This window comes from Trichomycterus rosablanca, chromosome 1 (genome assembly GCF_030014385.1).
Source record: "Trichomycterus rosablanca isolate fTriRos1 chromosome 1, fTriRos1.hap1, whole genome shotgun sequence".
NCBI classification, from domain to species: domain Eukaryota; kingdom Metazoa; phylum Chordata; class Actinopteri; order Siluriformes; family Trichomycteridae; genus Trichomycterus; species Trichomycterus rosablanca.
In genome coordinates this window covers 9878279-9897850 of record NC_085988.1, presented here as the reverse complement: position 1 = coordinate 9897850, position 19572 = coordinate 9878279, and the positions used below count along the sequence as shown (strand labels likewise).

Below are 19572 nucleotides of genomic sequence, written 5' to 3'. Positions count from 1 at the left end.
TTAATATTAAACACTATTAATATTAAACACGCTATTAAAATTAAACACACTATTAAAATTAAACAGACTATTAATATTACACACACTGTTGATATTAAACACGCTATTAATATTAAACACACTATTAATATTAAACACACTAATAATATTAAACACACTAATAATATTAAACACACTATTAATATTACACACACTATTAATATTAAACACACTATTGATATTAAACACACTATTGATATTAAACACACCATTAATATTAAACACACTATTAATATTACACACACTATTATTATTAAACACGCTATTAAAATTCAACACTATTAATATTAAACACACTATTAATATTAAACACATTATTGATGTCAAACACGCTATTAATATTAAACACGCTATTAATATTAAACACGCTATTAATATTAAACACTATTAATATTAAACACACTATAAATATTAAACATTATTAATATTAAACACTATTAATATTAAAAACGCTATTAATATTAAACACACTATTAATATTAAACACGCTATTGATATTAAACACACTATTAATATTAAACACATTATTAATATTAAACACGCTATTAATATTAAACACACTATTAATATTAAACACGCTATTAATATTAAACACGCTATTAATATTAAACACACTATTAATATTAAACACACTATTAATATTAAACACGCTATTAATATTAAACACGCTATTAATATTAAACACACTATCAATATTAAACACACTATTAATATTAAACACATTATTAATATTAAACACATTATTAATATTAAACACACTATTAATATTAAACACATTATTAATATTAAACACGCTATTAATATTAAACACACTATTAATATTAAACACACTATTAATATTAAACACGCTATTAATATTAAACACGCTATTAATATTAAACACACTATCAATATTAAACACACTATTAATATTAAACACATTATTAATATTAAACACACTATTAATATTACACACACTATTAATATTAAACACACTGTTGATATTAAACACACTATTGATATTAAACACGCTATTAAAATTAAACACACTATTAAAATTAAACAGACTATTAATATTACACACACTGTTAATATTAAACACGCTATTAATATTAAACACGCTATTAATATTAAACACACTATTAATATTAAACACACTAATAATATTAAACACACTAATAATATTACACACTATTAATATTACACACACTATTAATATTAAACACACTATTGATATTAAACACACTATTGGTATTAAACACACCATTAATATTAAACACACTATTAATATTACACACACTATTATTATTAAACACGCTATTAAAATTCAACACTATTAATATTAAACACACTATTAATATTAAACACATTATTGATGTCAAACACGCTATTAATATTAAACACGCTATTAATATTAAACACGCTATTAATATTAAACACTATTAATATTAAACACACTATAAATATTAAACATTATTAATATTAAACACTATTAATATTAAAAACGCTATTAATATTAAACACACTATTAATATTAAACACGCTATTGATATTAAACACACTATTAATATTAAACACATTATTAATATTAAACACACTTAATATTAAACACACTATCAATATTAAACACACTATTAATATTAAACACATTATTAATATTAAACACACTATTAATATTAAACACACTATTAATATTAAACACACTGTTGATATTAAACACACTATTGATATTAAACACGCTGTTGATATAACACAAGCTATTGATATTAAACACGCTATTGATATTAAACACACAATTGATATTAAACACACTATTAATATTAAACACTATTAATATTAAACACATTTGATATTAAACACACTATTAATATTAAACACACTATTGATATTAAACACACTGTTGATATTAAACACACTATTGATATTAAACACACTATTAATATTAAACACGCTATTGATATTAGACACACTATTAATATTAAACACGCTATTAATATTAAACACGCTATTAATATTAAACACACTATTAATATTAAACACGCTATTAATATTCAACACTATCAATATTAAACACACTATTAATATTAAACACATTATTGATGTCAAACACGCTATTAATATTAAACACAATATTGATATTAAACACTATTAATATTAAACACTATTAATATTAAACACGCTATTAATATTAAACACTATTAATATTAAACACACTATTAATATTAAACACTATTAATATTAAACACGCTATTAATATTAACCACAAAATTGATATTAAACACACTATTAATATTAAACACGCTATTAATATTAAACACGCTATTAATATTAAACACGCTTTTAATATTAAACACACTATTAATATTAAACACACTATTAATATTAAACACATTATTAATGTCAAACACGCTATTGCTGTCAAACACGCTATTAATATTAAACACATTATTAATATTAAACACAATATTGATATTACACACACTATTAATATTAAACACATTATTGATGTCAAACACGCTATTAATATTAAACACGCTATTAATATTAAACACGCTATTAATATTAAACACATTATTAATATTAAACACACTATTAATTTTAAACACGCTATTAATATTAAACACTGTTAATATTAAACACACTATTGATATTAAACACACTATTGATATTAAACACACTATTGATATTAAACACACTATTAACATTAAACACACTATGAATATTAAACACGCTATTAATATTAAACACGCTATTAATATTAAACACACTATTAATTTTAAACACTATTAATATTAAACACACTAATAATATTAAACACATTATTGATATTAAACACACTAATAATATTAAACACACTATTGATATTAAACACACTAATAATATTAAACACACTATTGATATTAAACACGCTATTGATATTAAACACACTATTAATATTAAACACACTATTGATATTAAACACGCTATTGATATTAAACACACTATTAATATTAAATACACTATTAATAATAAATAAACTATTGATATTAAACACACTATTAATATTAAACACGCTATTGATATTAAACACGCTATTGATATTAAACACATTATTAAAATTTGTGATGATGTAAGGACAACTTACACATCACCAAGTCTTGTGTTATGAATGATGAAATGGACTAAACCAGTTTACTGTTGTAAATAGTATAAATAAATAAATACTTACCTGTTGTGGTGGGGACGGTCCGGGTATCGGTGATGGTCCGTGATGTTGCCGGGTAGAAGGTGCCTGGAGAGAGAGAAAGCAGAGTAAATTAAGCTAGCTGAATTATTTATTCAAGTATGAATTGTGTGAGTGATATGGCCATATGTATGTGTTGTATGTGTTCAGAATTTTCCCTCCAATTTCTTCTGTGGCTTGATTGGCTGCCAGGTCCTAGAGGGGAGGGACTTTTTTGTTAAAACAGGAGGTAGTAAGGGGGAAGGGAAGAATGGCGGGAGGCCTAAAGGTAATAACCTGGGGTGCATTTCCCAAAAGCATAGTTGCTAACTACGATGGAACGATGCAGCTGCGATGCAAGTGTTTCCCGAAACCGTAGTTCGAACTACTGTGGTAACTACGTTAGTAAGTTGCATAGTTCAAAACATCGTAAGGCGACACAGGTGTTTCTCAGAAGCATAGTTCCAACGAACGTTCGTAACTACTGTGGTAAAGTTGTGTAGTTCCAACTACATCTGTAGACGTGTGGTTAGAAGCCTAGTTCCTGGTGGATATGTCATCGCTGACGTAGGACACTGTTAGGGGACGGTAGATTTGGACGGTTCTCTTGGTGTACGAACATTTAAAATGTCAAATCTTTAATAATGTAGTTAATAATGTAGTTCTCATTTATGTAAATATAGTTGCATTTGTCGAATAATTATATATACAGTGTATCACAAAAGTGAGTACACCCCTCACATTTCTGCAGATATTTAAGTATATCTTTTCATGGGACAACACTGACAAAATGACACTTTGACACAATGAAAAGTAGCCTGTGTGCAGCTTATATAACAGTGTAAATTTATTCTTCCCTCAAAATAACTCAATATACAGCCATTAATGTCTAAACCACCGGCAACAAAAGTGAGTACACCCCTTAGTGAAAGTTCCTGAAGTGTCAATATTTTGTGTGGCCACCATTATTTCCCAGAACTGCCTTAACTCTCCTGGGCATGGAGTTTACCAGAGCTTCACAGGTTGCCACTGGAATGCTTTTCCACTCCTCCATGACGACATCACGGAGCTGGCGGATATTCGAGACTTTGCGCTCCTCCACCTTCCGCTTGAGGATGCCCCAAAGATGTTCTATTGGGTTTAGGTCTGGAGACATGCTTGGCCAGTCCATCACCTTTACCCTCAGCCTCTTCAATAAAGCAGTGGTCGTCTTAGAGGTGTGTTTGGGGTCATTATCATGCTGGAACACTGCCCTGCGACCCAGTTTCCGGAGGGAGGGGATCATGCTCTGCTTCAGTATTTCACAGTACATATTAGAGTTCATGTGTCCCTCAATGAAATGTAACTCCCGACTGCATTCATCACGATATCAGGTGACTTCAACCATGTCACTATGGACAAGGTACTTCACTCAGTATGTGGACTGTCCTACCAGAGAAGAAAGAAAACTGGACCTGCTGTATGCTAATGTTAAGAAGGCATAAAGCTGTTCCCCTCTCCCCCCTCTGGGGGGCTCAGACCACAACTTGGTGAACCTCAGCCCCTGGTATGTGCCGCTGGTGAAGAGTCAACCTGTGACTACGAGGACAGTGAAGAGATGGTCTGAGGGTACATACGAGGCACTGCAGGACTGTTTCGAGGCTACAGACTGGCCAGCACTCTGTGAGCCGCACGGAGAGGACATCGACGGGCTCACAGAGTGCATCACTGACTACATTAACTTCTGTGTAGACTCCACTGTACCAACCAGGACTGTTAAATGTTACCCAAATAACAAGCCGTGGGTAACAAAGGACATTAAAGCTCTCCTTAACAATAAGAAGAGGGCCTTTAGAGCTGGAGACAGGGAGGAGGTGAGAACGATCCAGAAGGAACTGAAGACAACTATCAGGGAGGCTAAGAACACATATAGGAGGAAGATGGAGGGGAAACTCCAGCAAAACAACATGAGGGAGGTCTGGAGTGGAATGAGGACCATCACCGGCTTCAGGTTCAGCAATAACAGAGGAGCAGAGGGCAGCGTGGACAGGGCCAATGAGCTGAATCTGTTCTTTAACATATTTGACACTACAAGCTCTGTCCTCCGCAGTCCTAATTCTTCTGCTGCTGGTCCTCAGCAGCCCACTATACTCACCCTCCCTCCTCCTCCAAATAGTCTGCCCCCCTCCTGTGATCATCCACCTAACACCTCCACCCCTCCCCCACTCGCCACCTCTACAGTGAGTCTCACTGCTGACCAGGTGAGAAAACAACTAAAGAGACTCCACACAAACAAGGCTGCAGGACCTGATGGGGTTCCCCCCAGGGTGCTTAAAGCCTGTGCCACCCAGCTTTGTGGAGTACTGCAGTATGTTTTTAATATGAGCCTGAGTCTCCAGAGGGTCCCTGTGTTGTGGAAGACGTCCTGCATTGTTCCTGTTCCGAAGACGCCGCGATCTAGTGACATCAAGTATTACAGGCCAGTAGCACTGACATCCCACATCATGAAGACCATGGAGAGGCTCATCTTGGATCAGCTCCGGCCCATAGTCCAGTCACTTCTGGACCACCTCCAGTTCGCCTATCAGCCCCATCTTGGAGTAGAGGACGCCATCATCTACCTGCTCAACCGAGTCTACGCCCACCTGGACAAGCCAGCCAGCACTGTGAGGGTCATGTTTATTGACTTCTCCAGTGCATTCAACACCATTCGGCCTGCTCTTCTGGGTGACAAACTGACAGTGATGCAAGTAGACGCCCCCCCTTGTGTCTTGGATAGTTGACTACCTAAGTGGCAGACCACAGTACTGCAGTACTGTAGTGCCTGCAGCACTGTGTGTCGGATAGAGTGATCAGCAACACTGGAGCTCCGCAGGGAACGGTCCTCTCTCCCTTCCTCTTTACCCTCTACACCACAGACTTCAGCTACTGCACAGAGAACTGTCATCTACAGAAGTTTTCTGATGACTCTGCAATAGTTGGATGTATCAGAAGGGATGATGAGGATGAGTACAGGGCAACGGTGAAGGACTTTGTCGCATGGTGCGAGCTGAACCACCTGCAGCTCAATGTGACAAAGACAAAGGAACTGGTGGTGGACCTGAGGAGGGACAAGGCACCGGTGACCCCTGTGTCCATCAGGGGGGTCAGTGTGGACATTGTGGAGGACTACAAATATCTGGGAGAGCACATTGACAATAAACTGGACTGGACTAATAACACTGATGCCCTCTACAGGAAGGGCCAAAGTCGGCTCGATTTTTTTGAGGCGCCTGAGGTCCTTCAACATCTGCCAGACTATGCTCAAGATCTTCTATGAGTCTGTGGTAGCGAGTGCTTTCCTCTATGTTGTTGCATGCTGGGGAAGCAGGCTGAGGGTGGCGGATGCCAACAGACTCAACAAATTGATCCGCAAGGCCGGTGATGTTGTTGGTGTGGAGCTGGACTCTCTGAAGGCAGTGTCGGAGAGGAGGATGCTGTCTAAGCTGCAGATTATTATGAACAATGGCTCCCACCCACTTAATGACATGGTGATGAGACAAAGGAGAACATTCAGTGCAAGACTCATCCTACCAAAATGCACCACAGAGCGCCACAGGAAGTCTTTTCTACCTGTGGCCATCAAACTCTATAATTCCTCTCTTAATGTGTGACACTATGGTTTATCTGTGTAATATTCAGCATTCATATGTGCAAAATTCAGTTTTCATACGTGCAATATTCAGTTTTCATACGTGCAAAATTCAGTTTTCATACGTGCAATATTCAGTTTTTCATACGTGCAATATTCAGCATTCATATGTGCAAAATTCAGTTTTCATACGTGCAATATTCAGTTTTCATACGTGCAATATTCAGTTTTCATACGTGCAATTCAGTTTTCATACGTGCAATATTCAGTTTTCATACGTGCAATATTCAGCATTCATATGTGCAATATTCAGTTTTCATACGTGCAATATTCAGCATTCATATGTGCAATATTCAGTTTTCATACGTGCAATATTCAGTTTTCATACGTGCAATATTCAGTTTTCATACGTGCAATATTCAGTTTTCAAATTCAGTTTTCATACGTGCAATATTCAGTTTTCATACGTGCAATATTCAGTTTTCATACGTGCAATATTCAGTTTTCATACGTGCAATATTCAGTTTTCATACGTGCAATATTCAGTTTTCATACGTGCAATATTCAGCATTCATATGTGCAATATTCAGTTTTCATACGTGCAATATTCAGTTTTCATACGTGCAATATTCAGTTTTCATACGTGCAATATTCAGTTTTCATACGTGCAATATTCAGTTTTCATACGTGCAATATTCAGTTTTCATACGTGCAATATTCAGTTTTCATACGTGCAATATTCAGCATTCATATGTGCAATATTCAGTTTTCATACGTGCAATATTCAGTTTTCATACGTGCAATATTCAGTTTTCATACGTGCAATATTCAGTTTTCATACGTGCAATATTCAGTTTTTCATATGTGCAATAATAATAACGTAAGCATTTTAATTATTTAATTGTGTGTATATAACTTTTTAACTTTCACTTTAAATTTTTCTTCTTTTTTCTTTGTTTCAAGAGAGTAGAGTGTTTATTAGTTTTACATAAATGTGTGCTACTGTAAAAAACTGCAATTTCCCTCTGGGATCAATAAAGTATTCTGATTCTGATATTAATATTACACACACTATTATTATTAAACACACTATTAATATTAAACACACTATTAATATTAAACACAATATTAATATTAAACACACTATTAATATTACACACACTATTAATATTAAACACATTATTAATATTACACACACTATTAATATTAAACACACTATTAATATTACACACACTATTAATATTAAACACACTATTAATATTAAACACATTATTAATATTAAACACACTATTAATATTACACACACTATTATTATTAAACACACTATTAATATTACACACGCTATTAATATTACACACTATTCGTATTAAACACACTATTAATATTAAACACATTATTAATATTAAACACACTATTAATATTACACACACTATTAATATTACACACACTATTAATATTACACACTATTAATATTAAACACACTATTAATATTACACACACTATTAATATTAAACACACTATTCGTATTAAACACACTATTAATATTAAACACATTATTAATATTAAACACACTATTAATATTACACACACTATTAATATTAAACACATTATTAATATTAAACACACTATTAATATTACACACACTATTAATATTAAACACATTATTAATATTAAACACACTATTAATATTAAACACACTATTCATATTAAAAACACTATTAATATTAATTATTAATATTAAACACGTTATTAATATTAAACACACTTAATATTAAACACTATTAGTATTAAACACACTATTGATATTAAACACATTATTAATATTAAACACACTATTAATATTACACACACTATTAATATTACACACTATTAATATTAAACACACTATTAATATTACACACACTATTAATATTAAACACACTATTCGTATTAAACACACTATTAATATTAAACACATTATTAATATTAAACACACTATTAATATTACACACACTATTAATATTAAACACATTATTAATATTAAACACACTATTAATATTACACACACTATTAATATTAAACACATTATTAATATTAAACACACTATTAATATTAAACACACTATTCATATTAAAAACACTATTAATATTAATTATTAATATTAAACACGTTATTAATATTAAACACACTTAATATTAAACACTATTAGTATTAAACACGCTATTGATATTAAACACATTATTAATATTAAACACACTATTAATATTACACACACTATTAATATTACACACTATTAATATTAAACACACTATTAATATTACACACACTATTAATATTAAACACACTATTCGTATTAAACACACTATTAATATTAAACACATTATTAATATTAAACACACTATTAATATTACACACACTATTAATATTAAACACATTATTAATATTAAACACACTATTAATATTACACACACTATTAATATTAAACACATTATTAATATTAAACACACTATTAATATTAAACACACTATTCATATTAAAAACACTATTAATATTAATTATTAATATTAAACACGTTATTAATATTAAACACACTTAATATTAAACACTATTAGTATTAAACACACTATTAATATTAAACACACTATTAATATTAAACACATTATTAATATTAAACACACTATTAATATTACACACACTATTAATATTAAACACATTATTAATATTAAACACACTATTAATATTACACACACTATTAATATTAAACACATTATTAATATTAAACACACTATTAATATTAAACACACTATTAATATTAAACACATTATTAATATTAAACACACTATTAATATTACACACACTATTAATATTAAACACATTATTAATATTAAACACACTATTAATATTACACACACTATTAATATTAAACACATTATTAATATTAAACACACTATTAATATTAAACACACTATTCATATTAAACACATTATTAATATTAAACACACTATTAATATTACACACACTATTAATATTAAACACACTATTAATATTACACACACTATTAATATTACACACACTATTAATAATAAACACACTATTAATATTAAACACATTATTAATATTAAACACACTATTAATATTACACACACTATTAATATTACACACACTATTAATATTAAAAACACTATTAATATTAATTATTAATATTAAACACGTTATTAATATTAAACACACTTAATATTAAACACTATTAGTATTAAACACACTATTAATATTAAACACGCTATTAACATTATACACGCTATTAATATTAAACACGCTATTAATATTAAACACACTTAATATTAAACACTATTAATATTAAACACATTATTAATATTAAACAACTATTAACATTAAACACGCTATTAATATTAAACACATTATTAATATTACACACACTATTAATATTAAACACACTATTAAAATTACACACACTATTAATATTAAACACATTATTAATATTAAACACACTATTAATATTACACACACTATTAATATTAAACACACTATTAATATTAATTATTAATATTAAACACGTTATTAATATTAAACACACTTAATATTAAACACTATTAGTATTAAACACACTATTAATATTAAACACACTATATAATATTAAACACGCTATTAACATTATACACACTATTAACATTAAACACGCTATTAATATGAAACACGCTATTAATATTAAACACACTTAATATTAAACACTATTAGTATTAAACACACTATTAATATTAAACACATTATTAATATTAAACACATTATTAATATTAAACAACTATTAACATTAAACACGCTATTAATATTAAACACATTATTAATATTAAACACACTATTAATATTAAACACTATTAATATTAAACACACTATTAATATTAAACACTATTATTATTAAACACACTATTAAAATTTAACACTATTAATATTAAACACACTATTAATATTAAACACCATTATTATTAAACACACTATTAAAATTAAACACTATTAATATTAAAAACCCGATATTAATATTAAACACATCATTAATATTAAACACACTATTAACATTAAACACACTTAATATTAAACACTATTAATGTCAGTCCTGCAGATTCAGGTGAAGCTGCAGATCCAGCCACTTGTTCGAAAGACTCAAATTCCCAGCATGCTTCAGCCTCTGACTCCCAGCACCCTTCGAGTCACGTGACACTTTCCCGCTCTGGGTCACCTGACTATTAGGATTGGTTGCACCTGGCTACCTGTGTATAAAATGACTCATTCTAGCTCTTGTACTTCGCTGAGTATTGTGGTTTTGATTCCATACATAGGTCCTGCTTAGTGTATCGTCCTTTTGCCTTTTTGTCCTCTTATTCATGGTATGTACGTTTTTGTATCCTGCTCTTGTTGGTTGTAATCTGTTTACCTCTGACCTATTCTTGTTACATTTTGTTGTTTAATAAATTTTACTCATATCCATCTGCATTTGTCTGCCCTGTCTCTGAGAACCCTGACAGAATACTTAGCCACTATGCAGACAGCAGATTCAGAGATTCTTAGATCCGGCCTAGTTAACCAGGGCCAGGCTCTTGGTCAGTGCCAGCTTGCTCTGGAAGGGCTTAGCCACTCGGTTAGCGAGCTGGCTATCAAACAGGTTACCCAACAACAGCAAATGAACCAAATTATGGATGGTATCCGAGCTCTGTCGAGTAACTTCCAGGCTCTTACCACTTCCGGTTCACCCTCAGTGCCTTCCGTTTCGGGTAACCGCTCGTTTTCTATTTGTAAACCCGAAGTTTTCGATGGCACTCCGGAGAAATGTGGAGGCTTTCTCTTGCAGTGCTCTGTTTACTTTGCTAACGCTCCGGTTAGCACTGATCAGGCTAAGATAGCATTCATTGTTTCTCGGCTATCAGGTAAAGCACTCGACTGGGCTACTACCAGCTGGAATTCGATCTGTTCTCTCGCATTTTCCGATTTCCTAGTTCAATTCCGCCTAGTCTTTGATCATGCTAATGAGGGCTTAGCATGTGGAGACCAATTGTTAACTATCCAACAGGGTACTCGCTCAGTAGCATCTTATGCTCTGGAATTTCGTACAATTTCAGCTGGCAGTGGTTGGAACGAACCCGCTTTACTTAACGTTTTCCGACGTGGTTTGAATCAAACTATCCAGACAGAGTTGGCATGCAGGGATGACCAGCTCTCTCTGGATCAGTTGATTTCGCTAGCTATACGCTTGGATCAATTGAGAGCTACACTGCCGAAATCCAGTATTAAGCAACTAGCTCACAATATCCCTAGTACCACCACCGAGTCTAGTCCCAAGTCCAGCGAGGAACCTATGCAGTGTGGTTTTACTCGACTCACCCCAGAGGAACGTCAACGACGAATCCGACTTCATCTTTGTTTGTACTGTGGTGAACCTGGGCATCAGAAATCAGAGTGTGGCATCCGTCTTAATAATCAGAAGGCACCAACTCCGGGACAGCGCGTGAAGTTTACTTCGCGCGCTAATGTGCTGAGTGTTCCCACAACGGGGTTGGCCACACAAGCTTTCAAAATTGATTGCATGATCTCTTCCCAATCGGTGTCTTCTCCTGTAACAGCCTTATTAGATTCCGGAGCTGAGGGTAACTTCATCCTGGCGAACCTGGTGGAGCAGCTTGACATACCGACTGAGCCTCTGAAGACCAGCCTGCGCGCCCGGGCATTGGATGGGAGACCCCTCGGCACTTCACCCATCACTCACCGTACCCTGCCAGTCCAGCTCCAGATCAGTTTCCTCCACACGGAAGAGATCTCCTTTTTTGTTTTGTCCCACTCCGAGTATTCCATAGTCTTAGGATTCCCTTGGTTAGAGCGTCACGACCCCGTTATCTCCTGGGTATCTAAAGATATCATTTCCTGGTCCCCTTATTGTCTCGAAAACTGCATCTCCACACACACATTCAATGTTAACTCCACCTCCGTAGAAAGCCCAGAGGGTTCTCATCCATTTCAAGTCCCACCTGAGTACTCCGATTTAGCGGAGGTCTTTAGTAAATCTAAAGCCACTAAGCTTCCACCTCACCGCCCCTATGATTGCTCCATAGACCTTATAGAAGGTGCCACACTCCCTAAGTTCCGTGTATACCCCCTAACTCGTGATGAGGAGAAAGCTATGGAGGAGTATGTAAGTGAAGCTCTAGCCCAAGGTTTCATCAGACCTTCTAAATCCCCTGTTGGTTCTGGCTTCTTTTTTGTTAAGAAGAAGGACGGCGGTCTTCGCCCTTGTATTGATTACCGAGGGTTAAATGACATAACTAAGAAGTACGCCTATCCTCTTCCTCTCATTCCCGTAGCGCTGGAACAACTCCGGGGCGCGTCCCATTTCACAAAATTAGATCTTCGTAGTGCCTACAATCTAGTGCATATACGAGAAGGTGATGAATGGAAAACCGCATTCACCACCACTAGAGGGCACTACGAATATACGGTAATGAGTTACGGTCTCGCCAATGCTCCGTCCATTTTCCAATCTTTCATGAATGATGTCTTCCGGGACATGGTTGGAAAATTTGTTATAGTTTACATAGACGACATTTAGATTTTTAGTCCTGATTCCGAGTCACACATTTCCCACGTTCGTCAAGTACTTCAGCGTCTTCTAGAGAACAACCTTTATGTAAAAGGGGAGAAATGCGAATTTAACCTTCAAAGGGTCACTTTCATAGGTTATGTCATTAGCTCCTCCGGTGTCTTAATGAATGACGACAAAGTCAATGCCGTCACTAGTTGGCCTACCCCTCAGTCTGTTAAAGACCTTCAGAGGTTCCTAGGTTTTGCAAACTTCTACAGGCGTTTCATACGTAATTTCAGTTTGCTCGCAGCACCACTCAATGCTCTGTTACGTGGTGCGCCCAAGCGTTTAGTATGGTCTGAACAAGCTGAGTCAGCCTTTGCAGCATTAAAATCTGCCTTTACAACCGCTCCGATTCTTAAGCACCCCGATCCGGACTCACCATTTACGGTAGAGGTGGACGCCTCTGAGACCGGGGTCGGAGCGGTCCTTTCTCAACGTAATGGTAATCCTGCTAAACTCCATCCTGTAGCTTTCTTCTCACGGAAGTTGACTCCTGCTGAACGAAACTATGGTATAGGGGATCGAGAACTCTTAGCCGTGAAGTTGGCCCTGGAGGAGTGGCGTCACTGGTTAGAGGGGGCTGCTTACCCTTTCATGGTTCTTACTGACCATAAGAATTTGGAGTATCTCAAGTCTGCCAAACGCCATAACTCACGCCAAGCTCGCTGGTCGCTCTTCTTCTCCAGGTTCAACTTCTCCATCTCATTCCGTCCTGGTAACCGTAACACTAAAGCTGATGCTCTATCCCGAGTCCATTCTGATCACACTACCACTACACATAGTCCTGAACATATCTTACCTCCCTCTGTAGTCATATCCACAATTCAGTGGGAGTTTGACGAGCAGATTGCTCAGGCTAATACCCGCCAAACTCCACCCGATAACCTTCCTACTGGGAAGCTTTATGTTCCCAGCCAGTTTTGTGAACGTCTTATTACGTGGGCACACTCGTCTCTCACCTCAGGTCACCCAGGAGTGACCCATACGCTACAGTTAATCACTCCACGTTATTGGTGGGAGACCATGAGACAAGACGTCAACGCATTTATCACCTCCTGTTCTACCTGTGCCCAATGTAAAACTCCTAAAACACACCCAGCAGGTAAACTCATGCCTTTGCCTGTTCCTGACCATCCCTGGTCCCATATCGCTGTAGACTTTGTTACAGACCTGCCCAACTCAGTGGGTTACACTGCAGTGCTTACCATAGTTGATAGATTTTCCCGTGGTGTTAAATTAATACCCTTCCCAGCCTTGCCCACTGCATTCCACACTGCCCAAGCCATTTATGAACATGTTTTGGTAATTTTCGCAATTTTGGTATCCCCGAAGACATCCTCTCCGACCGAGGCCCCCAGTTTACCTCCAGAGTATGGAAATCGTTCTTTGAAAATATTGGGGTTACGGTTAGCCTCACCTCTGGATTTCATCCTACTAGCAACGGACAGTGTAAAAGAGTAAACCAAAAACTCGGAAAATTCCTCCGTCTCTACTGCCATAAGCACCCTACGGACTGGTCCAAGTTCCTAGTGTGGGCGGAAATTGCTCAAAACTCCCTAGTCAACTCCACGTCTGGCTTGACACCATTCCAGTGTGTTCTAGGCTATCAACCTCCTCTGGCTCCATGGACGCTTACTGACTCGGAGGTCCCTGCTGTAGATGACTGGATGCAACGCAGCGAACAAGTCTGGGAGGACACTCACCAACAGATTTCTGCTATCCTACAGAAGTACAAGTCCCAAGCTGACAGGTTGCGAGATGACACCCCAGTCTATCAAGTAGGTGACCGCGTCTGGCTCTCCACCAGAGACTTCAGATTTGAAGGGTGCTGTAGAAAACTGTTACCAAAGTTTATTGGTCCCTTACGTATCCTGGCTAAGATAAATGATGTTTCTTACAAGGTTGAATTACCTCCCCAGTATCAAGTGAATAACACTTTCCATGTCTCTTTGCTCAAGCCCGTAGTTCCCGGCCCACTGTATGACGAGGCACCCGACGTCATCCCGCCTGCGGCTGTGGAGGGTGAGGGGTCGTCCATGTATTCGGTGCGGGAGATCCTGGACTCCTGGCGGCGTGGTGGCATTTTACAATACCTAATCGACTGGGAGGGGTACGGGCCCGAGGAGTGTTGCTGGGTTGCTGCCAAGGATGTGCTGGATCCCGGATTGGTCGCTGACTTCCACGCTCGCCGTCCTGATCGGCCGGCTCCCAGACCTCGAGGACGTCCTCGGCGCCCTCCCTCCAGTTCTGCCCCTGTTCGCCGCACCTCCGGTTCCCGAAGTCCACGCCCGTCCGGATCTCCTGCTGGCCCTGTTTTGGCACCCTCTGCTCCTTCCAGTTCGTCGGGTGGGCATTGTCGTGGTCGCCCTCGGCTCAGGCCCACGCCTGCGCCATTGGGGGGGGGGGGGGGGGGGGTACTGTCAGTCCTGCAGATTCAGGTGAAGCTGCAGATCCAGCCACTTGTTCGAAAGACTCAAATTCCCAGCATGCTTCAGCCTCTGACTCCCAGCACCCTTCGAGTCACGTGACACTTTCCCGCTCTGGGTCACCTGACTATTAGGATTGGTTGCACCTGGCTACCTGTGTATAAAAGGACTCATTCTAGCTCTTGTACTTCGCTGAGTATTGTGGTTTTGATTCCATACATAGGTCCTGCTTAGTGTATCGTCCTTTTGCCTTTTTGTCCTCTTATTCATGGTATGTACGTTTTTGTATCCTGCTCTTGTTGGTTGTAATCTGTTTACCTCTGACCTATTCTTGTTACATTTTGTTGTTTAATAAATTTTACTCATATCCATCTGCGTTTGTCTGCCCTGTCTCTGAGAATCCTGACAATTAATATTAAACACACTATTAATATTAAACACGCTATTAACATTAAACACACTATTAGTATTAAACACATTATTAATATTAAACACGCTATTAACATTAAACACACTATTAATATTAAACACACTATTAATATTAAACACATTATTAATATTAAACACGCTAATAATATTAAACACATTATTAATATTAAACACACTTAATATTAAACACACTATTAATATTAAACACACTGTTGATATTAAACACACTATTAATATTAAACACTATTGATATTAAACACACTATTAATATTAAACACCTAATATTACACACACTATTAATATTAAACACGCTATTAATATTAAACACACTATTAATTTTAAACACACTATTAATAAACATGCTATTAATATTAAACACACTATTAATATTAAACACGCAATTAATATTAAACACGCTATTAATATTAAACACACTATTAATATTAAACACATTTAATAAACACGCTATTAATATTAAACACAATATTAATAAACACGCTATTAATATTAAACACACTATTAATACTACACACACTATTAATAATAAACACACTATTAATATTAAACACACTATTAATATTAAACACACTATTATTAAACACGCTATTTATATTAAACACAATATTAATAAACACGCTATTAATATTAAACACACGATTAATATTAAACACACTATTAATAAACACGCTATTAATATTAAACACTATTGATATTTAACACACTATTAATAAACACACTATTAATATTAAACACACTATTAATAAACACGCTATTAATATTAAACACACTATTATTTTATACACTATTAATAAACACGCTATTAATATTAAACACTATTGATATTAAACACACTATTAATAAACAAACTATTAATATTAAACACACTATTAATATACACGCTATTAATATTAAACACTATTGATATTAAACACACTTAATATTAAACACGATATTACAGTTTTTCTCAGTCGCTAAAACACTAAACCCCATTCTTGGAACACAACTGTCAACTGCCAAAACTTATCTATTGAATTACTCACTCATTTCACAAAACCTTAAACCATTTTCTCCTAGTTTGACACAGTTTCACATCTGATTCAACCTTTTTGCAAAACTCTAAACACATTCTCACTGACTAACACACATTTCTCATGGTAGCGCACTTTGATGCAAAATGGCACACACATGCCACAAAGATTAAACACATCAAACACACTACTGTCATCGTTAACACACTACAGGTAAAAACTGTTCACACACGTGTCATATCAGTAAAAAGATGATTAGGTAAACAGAATAAAAGTTATTTCAGATGCATGTGGCATTTCTGAGCTGTATTGTGACTTTAGCAATGAAGGGCAACAATAGAAGAAGAAGAGAAGGGCGTGTCAGAGGTGGTGGACGAGGAGGAAGATGAGGATGACCAAGAACAAGAGCAGTTATATCAAATACTGTATTCTGTGTAAAGCAGCACATGTATACAACAACATGAGGTCTGTCATGATGTGTCACATTTAAACTAAAACCCCGGAGACGCCCCATGATTGTTTACATTTGAACAAAGCTGGATTTATTCTTACAAAGAGGTGGAGAAGAGGTCTCAACTGATAAACATATCAGTTTCATATATCATACATATCAAACATAACTGATCAACCTGCAATTATAGAAATGCTTGATCATTGTGGTGGCAATGTGAACATGTAGCCTAGCAGTTAAGGTACTGGACTAGTAAACCCATTGCAACGTTGCCACTGTTGGACCTTTGAGCATGACCCGTAACCCTCAGTTGCTTAGACTGTATACTGTAAGTTGTCTGGATAAAAGTGTCTGCATATTGCTGAAAATGTAAAATGTATGTGCGGCCATCAACAGCAGTGGGGTACTGCTAACATTTCTGGATGGTCTACAAGATGCTTTGATTGGACTTGAGCAGGGGATCCTGAGCTGAGAGAGCACCACCCTGTGTACGTTGTTGTTTGACAAATGTGAGCTTTCACCTTCGTCTAAACGTTAGTGGTTTATCAATAACCTCTGTTTCATAAATCTAAGCCTTCAACCATACTCTCTCTTCCTAAAATCATTTGAGGAATTCTACTCAGCATACCCAGAAAAATCTGCTCCAGTCAGTGGATGCAGTATGTGATGACATTAGAGTGGATTCTTCTCAAGCCTGGATTCTGCATGGATTGTTTTTGCATTGTCTAGATAGGGAGAATATTGTCTGTGATGTAGATGAAGTCCTGTGGCCTGACCGAGCCCAGAGACATGATCCTGTGGCAGAATAAATGATTGACTTTGCAAACTGTAAATACAATAAATAAATATATTGCAGTTCATATACTGTATTTCTTTGTTTATTACCTAGTATTTAAATATGTAAACAAAAACATTTCAGAATTCCTGAATAACGATATTTGGTTTTGCTATGATAAAAGCACAGTGTTTTGTATTGTGTTATGTAGTGTGTAATAACTGTGTAGTGTTCATGCATTGGCTGGATTTGTGTGTATTTTGACGGCAGTGTTTAGTTTTGAGTGAAGATAAAACAGTTTTGAGTTGATTGTTTGATTTTGCAAGACAAGTCAGAGGTTTTGTGAAAGTAGCTTACATTTTGGGTTTAGTGTTTACTGTTTTGAGAAAAGGAGAGGAGATTTCAGGAAATGTGTTTTAGCAACTGTTTTAGCAAACTGTAATATTACTACACACTGTTAATACTACATACGCTATTAATAATTATGGAGGAGAATGTAAATACACATAACAGTTAAGCACAATATCATCACTGTTACTAATTTAACAGTGATGAATTTAATTGAGTAAACAGAATTCTGTTTTACTTCAAAATAAAATAAATTGAGTGATTGATGCAGGAAGTTTTTACCTCGTCTCTTACGGCAGATGATGAAGATCACCACTGCTGCAGCGACCAAAAAACCACCCAATACTGGTATAGTTATACTCCAGGGTGAATGAGGATCTGCAGGAGATTCAGTGTCATGATTTTATTGATGTAAAATATAAAATTAGAAAGTGAAACAGAGTAAAACAGTGCTGAGCAAAATCAGTAGTTCTGTAGAATAAACTATAAAACTGTTCAGAAGAACAGATTATTATTTCTTATATTATTATACTGCTGATGTTTTTAAAGTGCAGCTTAACCCCTGTAAAAACTCTAGAATAATCTCTAAGTTATTCTGGTTTTCCTTTTCACTGAATTGATTTCTGCTCCCTTGATTAATCACATCATTTAAGTAGGTCT

General features: G+C 35.1%; 1 long non-coding RNA gene across 1 annotated transcript in view; it reads right to left on the bottom strand.

The window, feature by feature from the left end:
- Positions 1–19271, bottom strand: part of LOC134318715 (uncharacterized) — a 29014-nt gene extending 9743 nt beyond the window's left edge. Inside the window, exons 1-2 of the long non-coding RNA XR_010013421.1 lie at positions 19195–19271; positions 3227–3289 (exon numbers count right to left, since the gene is read on the bottom strand). This is a non-coding gene — a long non-coding RNA (uncharacterized LOC134318715). The remainder of the gene's footprint in view (positions 1–3226; positions 3290–19194) is intronic.
- Positions 19272–19572: the final 301 nt, after the last annotated feature.